General features: G+C 60.2%; 2 non-coding genes across 2 annotated transcripts; both read right to left on the bottom strand.

Annotated features, from left to right (window-relative positions):
• Positions 1-866: 866 nt before the first annotated feature.
• Positions 867-1,019, bottom strand: LOC142791773 (5.8S ribosomal RNA). The gene has a single exon (XR_012890402.1). It is a non-coding gene; the product is annotated as a 5.8S ribosomal RNA (ribosomal RNA).
• A 1,719-nt stretch (positions 1,020-2,738) lies between these two features.
• Positions 2,739-4,553, bottom strand: LOC142791797 (small subunit ribosomal RNA). The gene has a single exon (XR_012890425.1). It is a non-coding gene; the product is annotated as a small subunit ribosomal RNA (ribosomal RNA).
• Positions 4,554-12,500: the final 7,947 nt, after the last annotated feature.

Here is a 12,500-nt window from a genome sequence, read left to right as displayed (position 1 = left end):
GCAGTTGCGTGATAAACGACCGTGTCGAAAGCCCAAACACCGCCGAGGCCAGTCGCCGCCGCCGCAAGGGCAGCCACGCAGCCTGGCGAGAGGCATCGTCTCGTGTAGCGTCGCCCCCGCCCCAACTGGAGTGGCCCAGTTTTTTGAACGGGACGGGAACTGCGAAGCACTTAGACCGACGGCGGACTACGACGAGAACGCCTTAAGCTTCGCCAACGTTTCGCCAACTCGTGCGGGAGACTTTTTCCGCTTCGCGGCAAGTCGTCGCGCCGTGCTCTCCGCATCAACCGCGTACGCAGCGAACCGCAAACGTCGGGCGCAGCCTCCTCACCTCCCTGCGCTTTGCGCGCGAACGTTCCCTGTTCGCGCGGCAAAGCCTGGAGGAGGCACGGCCCCGCAGCGTGTTCGAGCGCCCGGTCTACGGGACACCCTGCTTACTTCGAGGGCAACAAGCGCAACGCAAGGCTGCGATCTCGCGCACTTTGCGCACGGCTGGAGAAGCTTTGCTGGCCGGCTTTCGCTCCTCGTGTTTACCGTGCGTTAAAGTTGCGCGTCCGTGGCTCTCGCAGCTCTTGCGCGCCCGGTCGCAGAGAGGAGTACGCAACCTCGACCGCACTTTCCCTGCAGGCTTCCTTCCGACTCGAAGTCCTGCGGCGGTCTCAACGAGGTGCCACATCCTCAATGCAGTCGGTCGCCCCCGTTTCGGTTGGGCTCTGGCACGACGGTCGCCACCGTCTCGCCCTTGAGTGGCCGCTGTTGGCGCTCGCTGTGAGGTGTTCAGCGTGCTGTCCGTGTTGCCGACGCGGTCAAAACGAGTCGACGGCTCACGTTCCCTTGTGCGCCGAAGGCTCTCTTGATATGTGATCCGACCCTCAGACAGACGAAGCCAAGGGAAGACCCAAGGCCGCAATGTGCGTTCAAAGAATCAGTGCTCAGTGTGTCCTGCAATTCACACCAAGTCTCGCAGCTGGCTGCGTTCTTCATCGACCCGAGAACCGAGTGATCCACCGCTTAGAGTCGTGAAAAAGTGTTTGTTCAATTCCGTACAGTCAAAACCAAACGTTTCTGGCACTCGGCCAAACAGTGGCCAAGAAGGGCGCTTTTCAGCGCACGCTTGGACTCCAAAACTCTGCCGCGCCTTTTTCGGCTGCCGCAAATCGAGCAAACGGTGTGTTTCGGACGGCGTTTCGCTTCCGCTACTTGCGAGTGCTTTCGTGGTCCACCCCTCTATAAATACTCGGGAGGCGTCGAAGCCGGTTCTCCAAGCCGGACCCGTAGGTATCGTTGTGTGCTCGCTCTCATTGGCCCGCCTAACCAGAAAATGCCTGCGGTACACCCATTTGGATAAGAGTGCACGCAGATGCGGGCCTCGACGGCTACACATTTCCTCGGGCGGCCGCCTCCCGGCCTCCGTGGAGCGCGGGATGCACGGTCCCATCGACAAGCCTCTCCCGTTTTTACCGTGGCGTCGCGGTTCACCACGGCGGGCGGGTCGGTCTCCTCCGCATAAAAAGGGGGACCCCCGCTTTTTGTTCCACGAAATCGCACAAGCTTTTTTCGCATCCACGGTTTGCCACCGCACACCAAAATGCCGATCCGGCTGCCTACTTTAGCCAACAGGTGGAGCCAGGCGCGCCGTACTTGCGCGGCACTTCCCACGTCCACCGAAGTCGGTGCCAAGGACCACTTTCGGCGCCGGAGCCGCGTACGAGCCTACTCGAGGCGGAAGAACGAAGCCAGCAAGGGCCTGGCCGCAAGTGCGTTCAATTGTCGGGACGTCCAAGTCCCTCGTTCTTCCGTGCTTCCTCTTTCGGCAAGTCGTTGCGGCACCTTCCCAAAGCGCGCAGACCCGCTAATCGCGACGAGCGCGACGTGGCCGTGCCGCCTTTCCCTCGGCAGCAAGCAAAACGCCTGGCAACGTCGACGCTCCCCTAACCGCGATCTCGCACCGTGTTTCGTGTGGCGAATTCAAAAGCCGGCCGGCGCTGCTGCAACCATTACGGTCGGTACGCATACGCCGCGGAGGGCGGGACGGTCATCGGAGCGTGCGGTTCCTCCATCGAGTACTGCGCACCTCGGCCGTCGCATCGCCGTGCCATGACCGGCCGCGCGTCAACGCGAACCGGTGCCAGCGAGATCCCTCGCCTGCAAGAACCGACCGGCAGCCTCCGTCACCCGAGGACGCGGAGGCGCTTGCCGCGGACGGCGGGACGGTATGCACTGGTGCACAGCGGACCCGTCACATCGCCAGTTCCTTGACCGACCGCCGACGCTTGTGCCGTTCCTCTCGTACTTGGCAGTCGCCGCGCGATTGTCGGGTCTCGTTCTTGCACGCTCGAACGGTCGGGAGGGCACTCGGCTGGCGTTTCGGGAACGCGCAGCCTCGCCTTCTACCGACGTAACCACGACTCGCCGTTCGCGCTCCGCCGCTCCTGTTTACAGTACTAGGCGGTCCCGCAGCGGTCGGGTCGCGCATTTCGAGCGCTTCGAGCCACGGTGCAGTGGCGGGTCGAAAGCCGACCTATGAGTGCGTTGCGCCGTTTGTACCCGCGTCCGCCACCTGGCCGACCGTCCAAGGTCGCGGTGTTGGCGTCCGCTGGGCGCAACAATTTGTCACGGGGTGCCGCTCCACATTCAGGCAGCCCCGTGGGGAAAAGCCGACCCCGCGTCCAAACGGGGTCAGCGGCAGAAAGTGTCGGGCGCAGACGCAGCTGAGGCGCTCACCCTTCACAATCCGTTAATGATCCTTCCGCAGGTTCACCTACGGAAACCTTGTTACGACTTTTACTTCCTCTAAATGATCAAGTTTGGTCATCTTTCCAACAGACCGGCGCAACCGAAAGGCCGCGCCGGACATCGGTCCGAAGACCTCACTAAATCATTCAATCGGTAGTAGCGACGGGCGGTGTGTACAAAGGGCAGGGACGTAATCAACGCGAGCTTATGACTCGCGCTTACTGGGAATTCCTCGTTCAAGGGGAACAATTGCAAGCCCCTATCCCAATCACGAAAGAAGTTCCACGGGTTACCCAGTCTTTTCAGACAGGGATAAAGACACGCTGCTTCCTTCAGTGTAGCGCGCGTGCGGCCCCGGACATCTAAGGGCATCACAGACCTGTTATTGCTCTGTTTCGTGCGGCTAGGAGCCGCTTGTCCCTCTAAGAAGGTTGTAAGGTGCTGGGAACCCCGCACCTATTTAATAGGCTAGAGTCTCGTTCGTTATCGGAATTAACCAGACAAATCGCTCCACCAACTAAGAACGGCCATGCACCACCATCCACCGAATCAAGAAAGAGCTCTCAATCTGTCAATCCTCCCAGTGTCCGGGCCGGGTAAGTTTTCCCGTGTTGAGTCAAATTAAGCCGCAGGCTCCACTCCTGGTGGTGCCCTTCCGTCAATTCCTTTAAGTTTCAGCTTTGCAACCATACTTCCCCCGGAACCCAAATACTTTGGTTTCCCGGAAGCTGCCCGCCGAGTCATTTGAGTAACTCAGGCGGATCGCTGGTTGGCATCGTTTATGGTCAGAACTAGGGCGGTATCTGATCGCCTTCGAACCTCTGACTTTCGTTCTTGATCAATGAAAACATTCTTGGCAAATGCTTTCGCAGTAGTTCGTCTTGCGACGGTCCAAGAATTTCACCTCTAGCGCCGCAATACGAATGCCCCCGTCCGTCCCTCTTAATCATTACCTCGTATTCCAAAAACCAACAGAACAGAAACGAGGTCTTGTTCTATTATTCCATGCAAGTTTATTCAGGCGACTCGCCTGCGTCGAGCACTCTAATTTTTTCAAAGTAAAAGCACCGGCCATCTCGAGGCACACAATGAAGTGCACCAAGAAAGAACCGGCATGATGTTCAGTCCGAGCCGTCGCATCGGGTAGATGCACTACTCGTCTGGAACTGAGATCCAACTACGAGCTTTTTAACCGCAGCAGCTTTAGTATACGCTATTGGAGCTGGAATTACCGCGGCTGCTGGCACCAGACTTGCCCTCCAATTGATCCTCGTTAAAGGATTTAGAGTGTACTCATTTCAATTACGGGGCCTCAAAAGAGTCCCGTATTGTTATTTTTCGTCACTACCTCCCCGTGCCGGGAGTGGGTAATTTGCGCGCCTGCTGCCTTCCTTGGATGTGGTAGCCGTTTCTCAGGCTCCCTCTCCGGAATCGAACCCTGATTCTCCGTTACCCGTAACAACCATGGTAAGCAAGTAACCTACCATCGAAAGTTGATAAGGCAGACACTTGAAAGAAACGTCGCCGGCTCGTGGCCATGCGATCAGCACAAAGTTATCCAGAGTCACCACACAATACGGGCCGAAACCCGATCGATCTTGGTCTAATAAAAGCACCCGTTACCCAAAGGGCTCCAGGCTCACTGCATGTATTAGCTCTAGAATTGCCACAGTTATCCAAGTAGGAAGAAACGATCTAAGGAACCATAACTGATTTAATGAGCCATTCGCGGTTTCGCCTTATTTCGGCATGTACTTAGACATGCATGGCTTAATCTTTGAGACAAGCATATGATTACTGGCAGGATCAACCAGGTAATCGTTCGACTGCGCGTCCGTCCTCGCCCTCGGCGGGCCGGACGCAGTCTGTGTGCGGCGGAGGCCACCTTCAGGCGCCCCAACACGCTTATTTTGCACTCCGAGATGACGGCGTTCGAGCTCGCTACGGCACAACCTTCCCGAAAGACGAGTGGGAGCCGTGCGGCAAGAAGCACGTTCATGCTCGCTCTTTTTCGTTGCATCGACTCGGTCGCGCCGTGCGGGTTGCCCAAGCCCGCTGCACTGTCGGTGGACCGGCCGGAACTAGCAACGGAGCCGAGACTGCAAAGCCGCCAGACGACGGGTCACGCCCGCGTCTTCGGCGCTTTCGCATCTGAATCGCCCGAGGACGACACGGAACACACCTCGATATCGTGGTAAAACGGCACCGTCCGACAACCAGCCCCTAACGCATCAAGCGGATGAGGCTGCAGACGACTGCCGTGGATTCCCCTGGAGCAGACCCGAGGACACGCTTGACGAGGCCGAAGCCCGCCGCATATCAGACACCCGGTCGCTTTCGCGTACGCCGCTCACGAGAACCCCCACATAATAGCAGCGATAAGTACCCAGACCTCCTTGGGCCCTAATACGAGCGTACTCGAGAAAATTTCACCGCGGGTGTGCCCCGAAACGTGTGGCATGTTGAGCGTGCCACAAGTCTACGTCGCTCTCAAACCCGCCGAGGTCGTAGAATTTGCGACCCTACTCACGAAATTCCCACCGAGGATACGGCCGCAAACGTACCGCACCTTGGGTAGGCCACGAGTTTGTGCAACACTACGCTGACGGCACAGCACCGAGGTCGTGCGCGCACGCACGGGAAAATTCCGCCGCGGTTTCTGCCGAAAACGTGAGGCACCACGACTCTCCGCAAGTTCGCGTCGACTGCGAAAGACCGAAGTCGTGAACGACGTGTCCGCTACTCGCCGCTGACACGCTGGACACCAAACGTACAACGACTCGACGGCGTCGTAGAGGCCCACGACGCGGTTTTCCTTAACGACGTCTCGGCGTGGCACCGACAGGTTAGAACGGCCGACCAACGTTCCCTGTCCGCCGTTCGGCTCAGTCGAAGGGCTCGGCGACTTCGGCAACGCTGCGAAGCCGCACGGTGACGCACGCCATGTCCCCATTTTTTTTTTCTTTCTGCGTCTGCCGGGGTGCCCCTATAATAGCAGCGATAAGCACCCAGACCGCCGTGGGTCGCTCGCCCCGGCTGACGTGGTTTTTCGTACTCCTGCGGCGGTCGCCGTCAAGCACGTCCAAATACGCTACTTTCGTGGGCGCATTCACGCTCTTTCGCTTCGCCGGAGTGCCAGCACTCACTCTGCCAAAAACGGCGAACATCCGAGCGGCGGTTCCCACTTTTGCGTCGGCGTCGCAAACCCCGCCCCGGCAGACGAGGTTTGCCGTACTCGTGCGACGGTGGCCGGCGGGCACGTCGAAAGACGCCGATATCGTGCGCGAATTGGCGCACCTTGGCTTCACCGGAGTGCCGCCACTGACTCCTCCAAAAACGGCGAAGATCCGAGCGGCGCTTCCCACTTTCGCATCGGCGTCCCGAACTCCGCCCCGGCTGACGCGGTTTACCGTACTCGTGCGACGGTCGCCGGCGAGCACGTGGAAAGACGCCGATATCGTGCCCGAATCGGCTCCGTTCGGCTTCGCCGGAGTGCCAGCACTGGCTCGGCGAAAGACGACGAACATCCGAGCGACGGTTCTCACTATTGCGTACGCGTCGCAAACCCCGCCCCGGCAGACGCACTTTGCCGTACTCGTGCGACGGTCGCCGGCGAGCACGTAGAAAGACGCCGATATCGTGCCGGAATCGGCCCCGTTTGGCTTCGCCGGAGTGCCAGCACTCACTCGGCCACAAACGGCGAACATCCGAGCGGCGGTTCCCACTTAGCCGTCGGCGTCCCGAACTCCGCCCCGGCAGACGCGGTTGCCGAGCTCGTGCGACTAGCGACCGCGAAGCCGTCTCGCGACGCCGCTTTCGTGCGCGGCTCCCACTGCGACCTGGGTCACCCGAGGTCGACGAGCAAAAAAGAATGTCGAAAAAAAATTTTTTTTTTTTGCGTCTGCCGGGGTGCCCCTATAATAGCAGCGATAAGCACCCAGACCGCCATGGGTCGCTCGCCCCGGCTGACGTGGTTTTTCGTTTTCCTGCGGTGGTCGTCGTCAAGCACGTCCAAACACGCCACTTTCGTGGGCGCATTCGCGCTCTTTCGCTTCGCCGGAGTGCCAGCACTCACTCTGCCAAAAACGGCGAACATCCGAGCGGCGGTTCCCACTTTTGCGTCGGCGTCGCAAACCCCGCCCCGGCAGACGAGGTTTGCCGTACTCGTGCGACGGTGGCCGGCGGGCACGTCGAAAGACGCCGATATCGTGCGCGAATTGGCGCACCTTGGCTTCACCGGAGTGCCGCCACTGACTCCTCCAAAAACGGCGAAGATCCGAGCGGCGCTTCCCACTTTCGCATCGGCGTCCCGAACTCCGCCCCGGCTGACGCGGTTTACCGTACTCGTGCGACGGTCGCCGGCGAGCACGTGGAAAGACGCCGATATCGTGCCCGAATCGGCTCCGTTCGGCTTCGCCGGATTGCCAGCACTCGCTCGGCCAAAGACGACGAACATCCGAGCGACGGTTCCCACTATTGCGTACGCGTCGCGAACCCCGCCCCGGCAGACGCGGTTTGCCGTACTCGTGCGGCGGTGGCCGGCGGGCACGTCGAAAGACGCCGATATCGTGCACGAATTGGCGCTCCTTGGCTTCACCGGAGTGCCAGCACTCACTCGGCCAAAAACGGCGAACATCCGAGCAGCGGTACCCACTTAGCCGTCGGCATCCCGAACTCCGCGCCGGCTGACGCGGTTGCCGAGCTCGTGCGACTAGCGACCGCGAACGCGTCTCGCGACGCCGCTTTCGTGCGCGGCTCCCATTGCGACCTGGGTTACCCGAGCTCGACCAGCAAAAAAGAAGGTCGAAAATTTTTTTTTTTTTTTCTGCGTCTGCCGGGGTGCCCCTATAATAGCAGCGATAAGCACCCAGACCGCCGTGTGTCGCTCGCCCCGGCTGACGTGGTTTTTCGTACTCCTGCAGCGGTCGCCGTCACGCACGTCCAAATACGCCACTTTCGTGGGCGCATTCGCGCTCTTTCGCGTCGCCGGAGTGCCAGCACTCACTCTGCCAAAAACGGCCAACATCCGAGCGGCGGTTCCCACTTTTGCGTCGGCGTCGTAAACCCCGCCCCGGCAGACGCGGTTTGCCCTACTCGTGCGACGGTCGCCGGCGAGCGCGTCGAAAGACGCCGATATCGTGCGCTAATTGGCGCTCCTTGGCTTCTCCGGAGTGCCGCCACTCACTCCTCCAAAAACGGCGAAGATCCGAGCGGCGTTCTCCACTTTCGCATCGGCGTCCCGAACTCCGCCCGGGCTGACGCGGTTTACCGTACTCGTGCGACGGTCGCCGGCGGGCACGTCGAAAGACGCCGATATCGTGCCGTAATCGGCCCCGTTTGGCTTCGCCCGAGTGCCAGCACTCACTCGGCCAAAAACGGCGAACATCCGAGCAGCGTTTCCCACTTTCGCATCGGCGTCCCGAAGCCCGCCCCGGCAGACGCGGTTTGCCCTACTCGAGCGACGGTCGCCGGCGATCACGTCGAAAGGCGCCGAATTCGTGCACGAATCGATGCTTCTTGGTCTCGCAGGAGGGCCGCCACTCACTCCTGCAAAAACGGCGAAGATCCGAGTTGCGCTTCCCACTTTTTCGTCGGCGTCCCGAACTACGCCCCGGCTGACGCGGTTTACCGTACTCGTGCGACGGTCGCCGGCGGGCACTTCAAAATACGCCGATTTCGTGGGCGCATTCACGCTGTTTCGCTTCCCCGGAGTGCCAACACTCACTCTGCCGAAAGCGGCGATCATCCGAGCGGCGGTTCCCACTTTTGCGTCGGCTTCGCAAACGGCGCCCCGGCAGACGCGCTCGTGCGACGTACTCGTGCGACGGTCGCCGGCGAGCACGTCGAAAGACGCCGATATCGTGCTCGAATCGACCCCGTTTCGCTTCGCCGGAGTGCTGCCAGTCACGGCGCAGAAAACGGCGAACAAGTGTTTTTTTTTTTTTTTTTTCCTAGAATTTGTGTTATAGAAGGCACATTTGATATCGGACGATAATTTTCAACTTTATCACGCGCACCGATTTTCGTGTAGAGGTTTGCAAGTTTATGGGAATTTCTCCACTTGGAATAATGCGATTTAGTAGTACTACGAGAACTTCATGGATGTACTCAAGGGTACGGGGCAAGTCAGTTACGTCAACACCTGCAGATTTTTTACACTTCAAACTGAAAATTGTTGGTTGTGAGTCCTCGTGTGATATTAAAGGCCGATTCGCTAACACATAGAACAAAGAAAGAAAGGAAGAAAAAACGCCCGCGCTCGCTCAAGAAACCTGGGTTCGCAACAAGTGGCAACAACAAGCAACCGAGCGAGTGCGCCAAAACCCGTGGCGGCCGAACAAACGCGAAGTCCCAACCGCGTCAGCCGGGGCGGCACGGGACAGGAAAAATCACTTCAGCCGGGGCGGCGGGGCACCGAATAAACCTCGTCACCTCGTCGCAGGATAAAAGAGGAAACAAAAAGTCTAAACAGCGTCTGCTGGAGCGAATGCGTAATAAAACAACAACAACAACAAAAAAAAAAAACACCCGCGCTCAAGAAGTCTGCAATCACCACAAAAGGCGACTGTGACCGAGCAGCGTCAGCCGGGGCCGTGCGGAAACGGAAAAACCGCGACTACCGGGGCGTCGAGGCACCGAAAAATCCACTTCAGCCGCGGCGAAAAAAAAAACAAAAAGAAAGACGGAGGGGGGGGGGGGGAACCACGTCTGCCGGGGCGAAGGAAAAAAAAAAACGCGTCTGCCGGGGCGAGCCCGGGTGCGGCACCACCGGGAAAACTGTGGCAAACAGACATGGCGATCGAGTGAGTGGGCCGCCAGCCAGGCTCAGCCAAAAAGTGCAAAGTCCGAACTGCGTCAGCCGGGGCGGCAAAAACCACGTCAGCCGGGGCGGCGCAAAAAACCGCGTCTGCCGGGGCGGCACGAAACCGCGTCAGCCGGGGCGGCGCGAAAACTGCGTCAGCCGGGGCGAAAGAAAAAAAAAAAAAAAACGCGTCTGCCGGGGCGAGCCCGGGTGCGGCACCACCGGGAAAACTGTGGCAAACAGACATGGCGATCGAGTGAGTGGGCCGCCAGCCAGGCACAGCCGAAAAGTGCAAAGTCCGAACCGTGTCAGCCGGGGCGGCAAAAAACCGCGTCAGCCGGGGCGGCGCAAAAAACCGCGTCTGCCGGGGCGGCACGAAACCGCGTCAGCCGGGGCGGCGCGAAAACTGCGTCAGCCGGGGCGAGCCCGGGTGCGGCACCACCGGGAAAACTGTGGCAAACAGACATGGCGATCGAGTGAGTGGGCCGCCAGCCAGGCTCAGCCAAAAAGTGCCAAGTCCGAACTGCGTCAGCCGGGGCGGCAAAAAACCGCGTCAGCCGGGGCGGCGCAAAAAACCGCGTCTGCCGGGGCGGCGCGAAAACCGCGTCTGCCGGGGCGGCGCGAAAACTGCGTCAGCCGGGGCGAAAGAAAAAAAAAAACGCGTCTGCCGGGGCGAGCCCGGGTGCGGCACCACCGGGAAAACTGTGGCAAACAGACATGGCGATCGAGTGAGTGGGCCGCCAGCAAGGCTCAGCCAAAAAGTGCTAAGTCCGAACTGCGTCAGCTGGGGCGGCAAAAAACCGCGTCTGCCGGGGCGGCACGAAACCGCGTCAGCCGGGGCGGCGCGAAAACCGCGTCTGCCGGGGCGGCACGAAACCGCGTCAGCCGGGGCGGCGCGAAAACTGCGTCAGCCGGGGCGAGCCCGGGTGCGGCACCACCGGGAAAACTGTGGCAAACAGACATGGCGATCGAGTGAGTGGGCCGCCAGCCAGGCACAGCCGAAAAGTGCTAAGTCCGAACTGCGTCAGCCGGGGCGGCAAAAACCGCGTCAGCCGGGGCGGCGCGAAAACCGCGTCTGCCGGGGCGGCACGAAACCGCGTCAGCCGGGGCGGCGCGAAAACTGCGTCAGCCGGGGCGAGCCCGGGTGCGGCACCACCGGGAAAACTGTGGCTAACAGACATGGCGATCGAGTGAGTGGGCCACCAGCCAGGCTCAGCCAAAAAGTGCTAAGTCCGAACTGCGTCAGCCGGGGCGGCAAAAACCGCGTCAGCCGGGGCGGCGCAAAAAACCGCGTCTGCCGGGGCGGCACGAAACCGCGTCAGCCGGGGCGGCGCGAAAACTGCGTCAGCCGGGGCGAAAGAAAAAAAAAAAACGCGTCTGCCGGGGCGAGCCCGGGTGCGGCACCACCGGGAAAACTGTGGCAAACAGACATGGCGATCGAGTGAGTGGGCCGCCAGCCAGGCACAGCCGAAAAGTGCCAAGTCCGAACTGCGTCAGCCGGGGCGGCAAAAAACCGCGTCAGCCGGGGCGGCGCAAAAAACCGCGTCTGCCGGGGCGGCACGAAACCGCGTCAGCCGGGGCGGCGCGAAAACTGCGTCAGCCGGGGCGAGCCCGGGTGCGGCACCACCGGGAAAACTGTGGCAAACAGACATGGCGATCGAGTGAGTGGGCCGCCAGCCAGGCTCAGCCAAAAAGTGCCAAGTCCGAACTGCGTCAGCCGGGGCGGCAAAAAACCGCGTCAGCCGGGGCGGCGCAAAAAACCGCGTCTGCCGGGGCGGCGCGAAAACCGCGTCTGCCGGGGCGGCACGAAACCGCGTCAGCCGGGGCGGCGCGAAAACTGCGTCAGCCGGGGCGAGCCCGGGTGCGGCACCACCGGGAAAACTGTGGCAAACAGACATGGCGATCGAGTGAGTGGGCCGCCAGCCAGGCACAGCCGAAAAGTGCTAAGTCCGAACTGCGTCAGCCGGGGCGGCAAAAACCGCGTCAGCCGGGGCGGCGCAAAAACCGCGTCTGCCGGGGCGAATGCAAAAAAAACAAAGAAAAAAGCCCGCGCTTAATCAAAAGAAAACAAAGAAAAAAGCTTGCGCTTAATCAAAAGAAAACAAACAAAAAAAGTTCGCGCTTAAGCCTGGCGGTGGAACCACCGGGGCAAACAGACCTGGCGATCGAGTGAGTGGGCCGCCAGCCGGGGTGAGCCAAAAAGTGCAAAGTCGGAACCGCGTCAGCCGGGGCGGCGCGAAAACCGCGTCAGCCGGGGCGGCGCAAAAACTGCGTCAGCCGGGGCGGCACGGAAAAACGAAAACCGCGTCAGCCGGGGCGGCACGGAAAAACGAAAACCGCGTCAGCCGGGGCGACATCAAAATGAGGAAAAAAAAAAACTGCCTTAAAACACCTGCGTACACTTTCATGCGTTTGGGCATATCTCTCTGTAACACGCGCGCCCCTCGTTACGCGCGGCACTCTGTTTTCTCCGACACCCATATTTCGGCGGCATGTGGCACGCGCGCCCGTCCCTACGCACGGCACACCGCAGTGCTTTCTCGATATTTTTCTTTTCCTCCAACACCGTCATCTATAGGCTTTTAGTGACCTGTTGCTCGTGGCAAAAGTTCGCTAGCTCTGACACCTCTTGCATGCGCACCGTTTTTGCGCACGGTGCTATGCCGCAAAGCACGGCAGTCGCATGCGTTTCTCTCAGGCACCTCTTTTTTGACACAACGCTGTGGTGCTTAGAAACACACCCGCCGCTTTTGCGCACAGAACTCCACCGTACAGCACGGTAGTCACGTTTGTTCCACACGAACAGCAGTGTGCATCGTGCTACGACACTTTGAAAGCTTTTTCTTCCGAGTCTCGACCGCGCTGTTCTTTTCGTACTTGGCGCGGTTTTGGGACCAGCTTTGTTTTAAACCCCTACTGCGCGCCGTTCCTTTCGTACTTGGCGCGGTTCAGGGTTTGTTTC

The sequence above is a fragment of the Rhipicephalus microplus genome, unplaced genomic scaffold (assembly GCF_043290135.1).
Source record: "Rhipicephalus microplus isolate Deutch F79 unplaced genomic scaffold, USDA_Rmic scaffold_188, whole genome shotgun sequence".
Taxonomy (NCBI): Eukaryota; Metazoa; Arthropoda; class Arachnida; order Ixodida; family Ixodidae; genus Rhipicephalus; species Rhipicephalus microplus.
The sequence above is the reverse complement of the archived record's forward strand: the minus strand, read 5'-3'. Positions and strand labels throughout refer to the sequence as shown.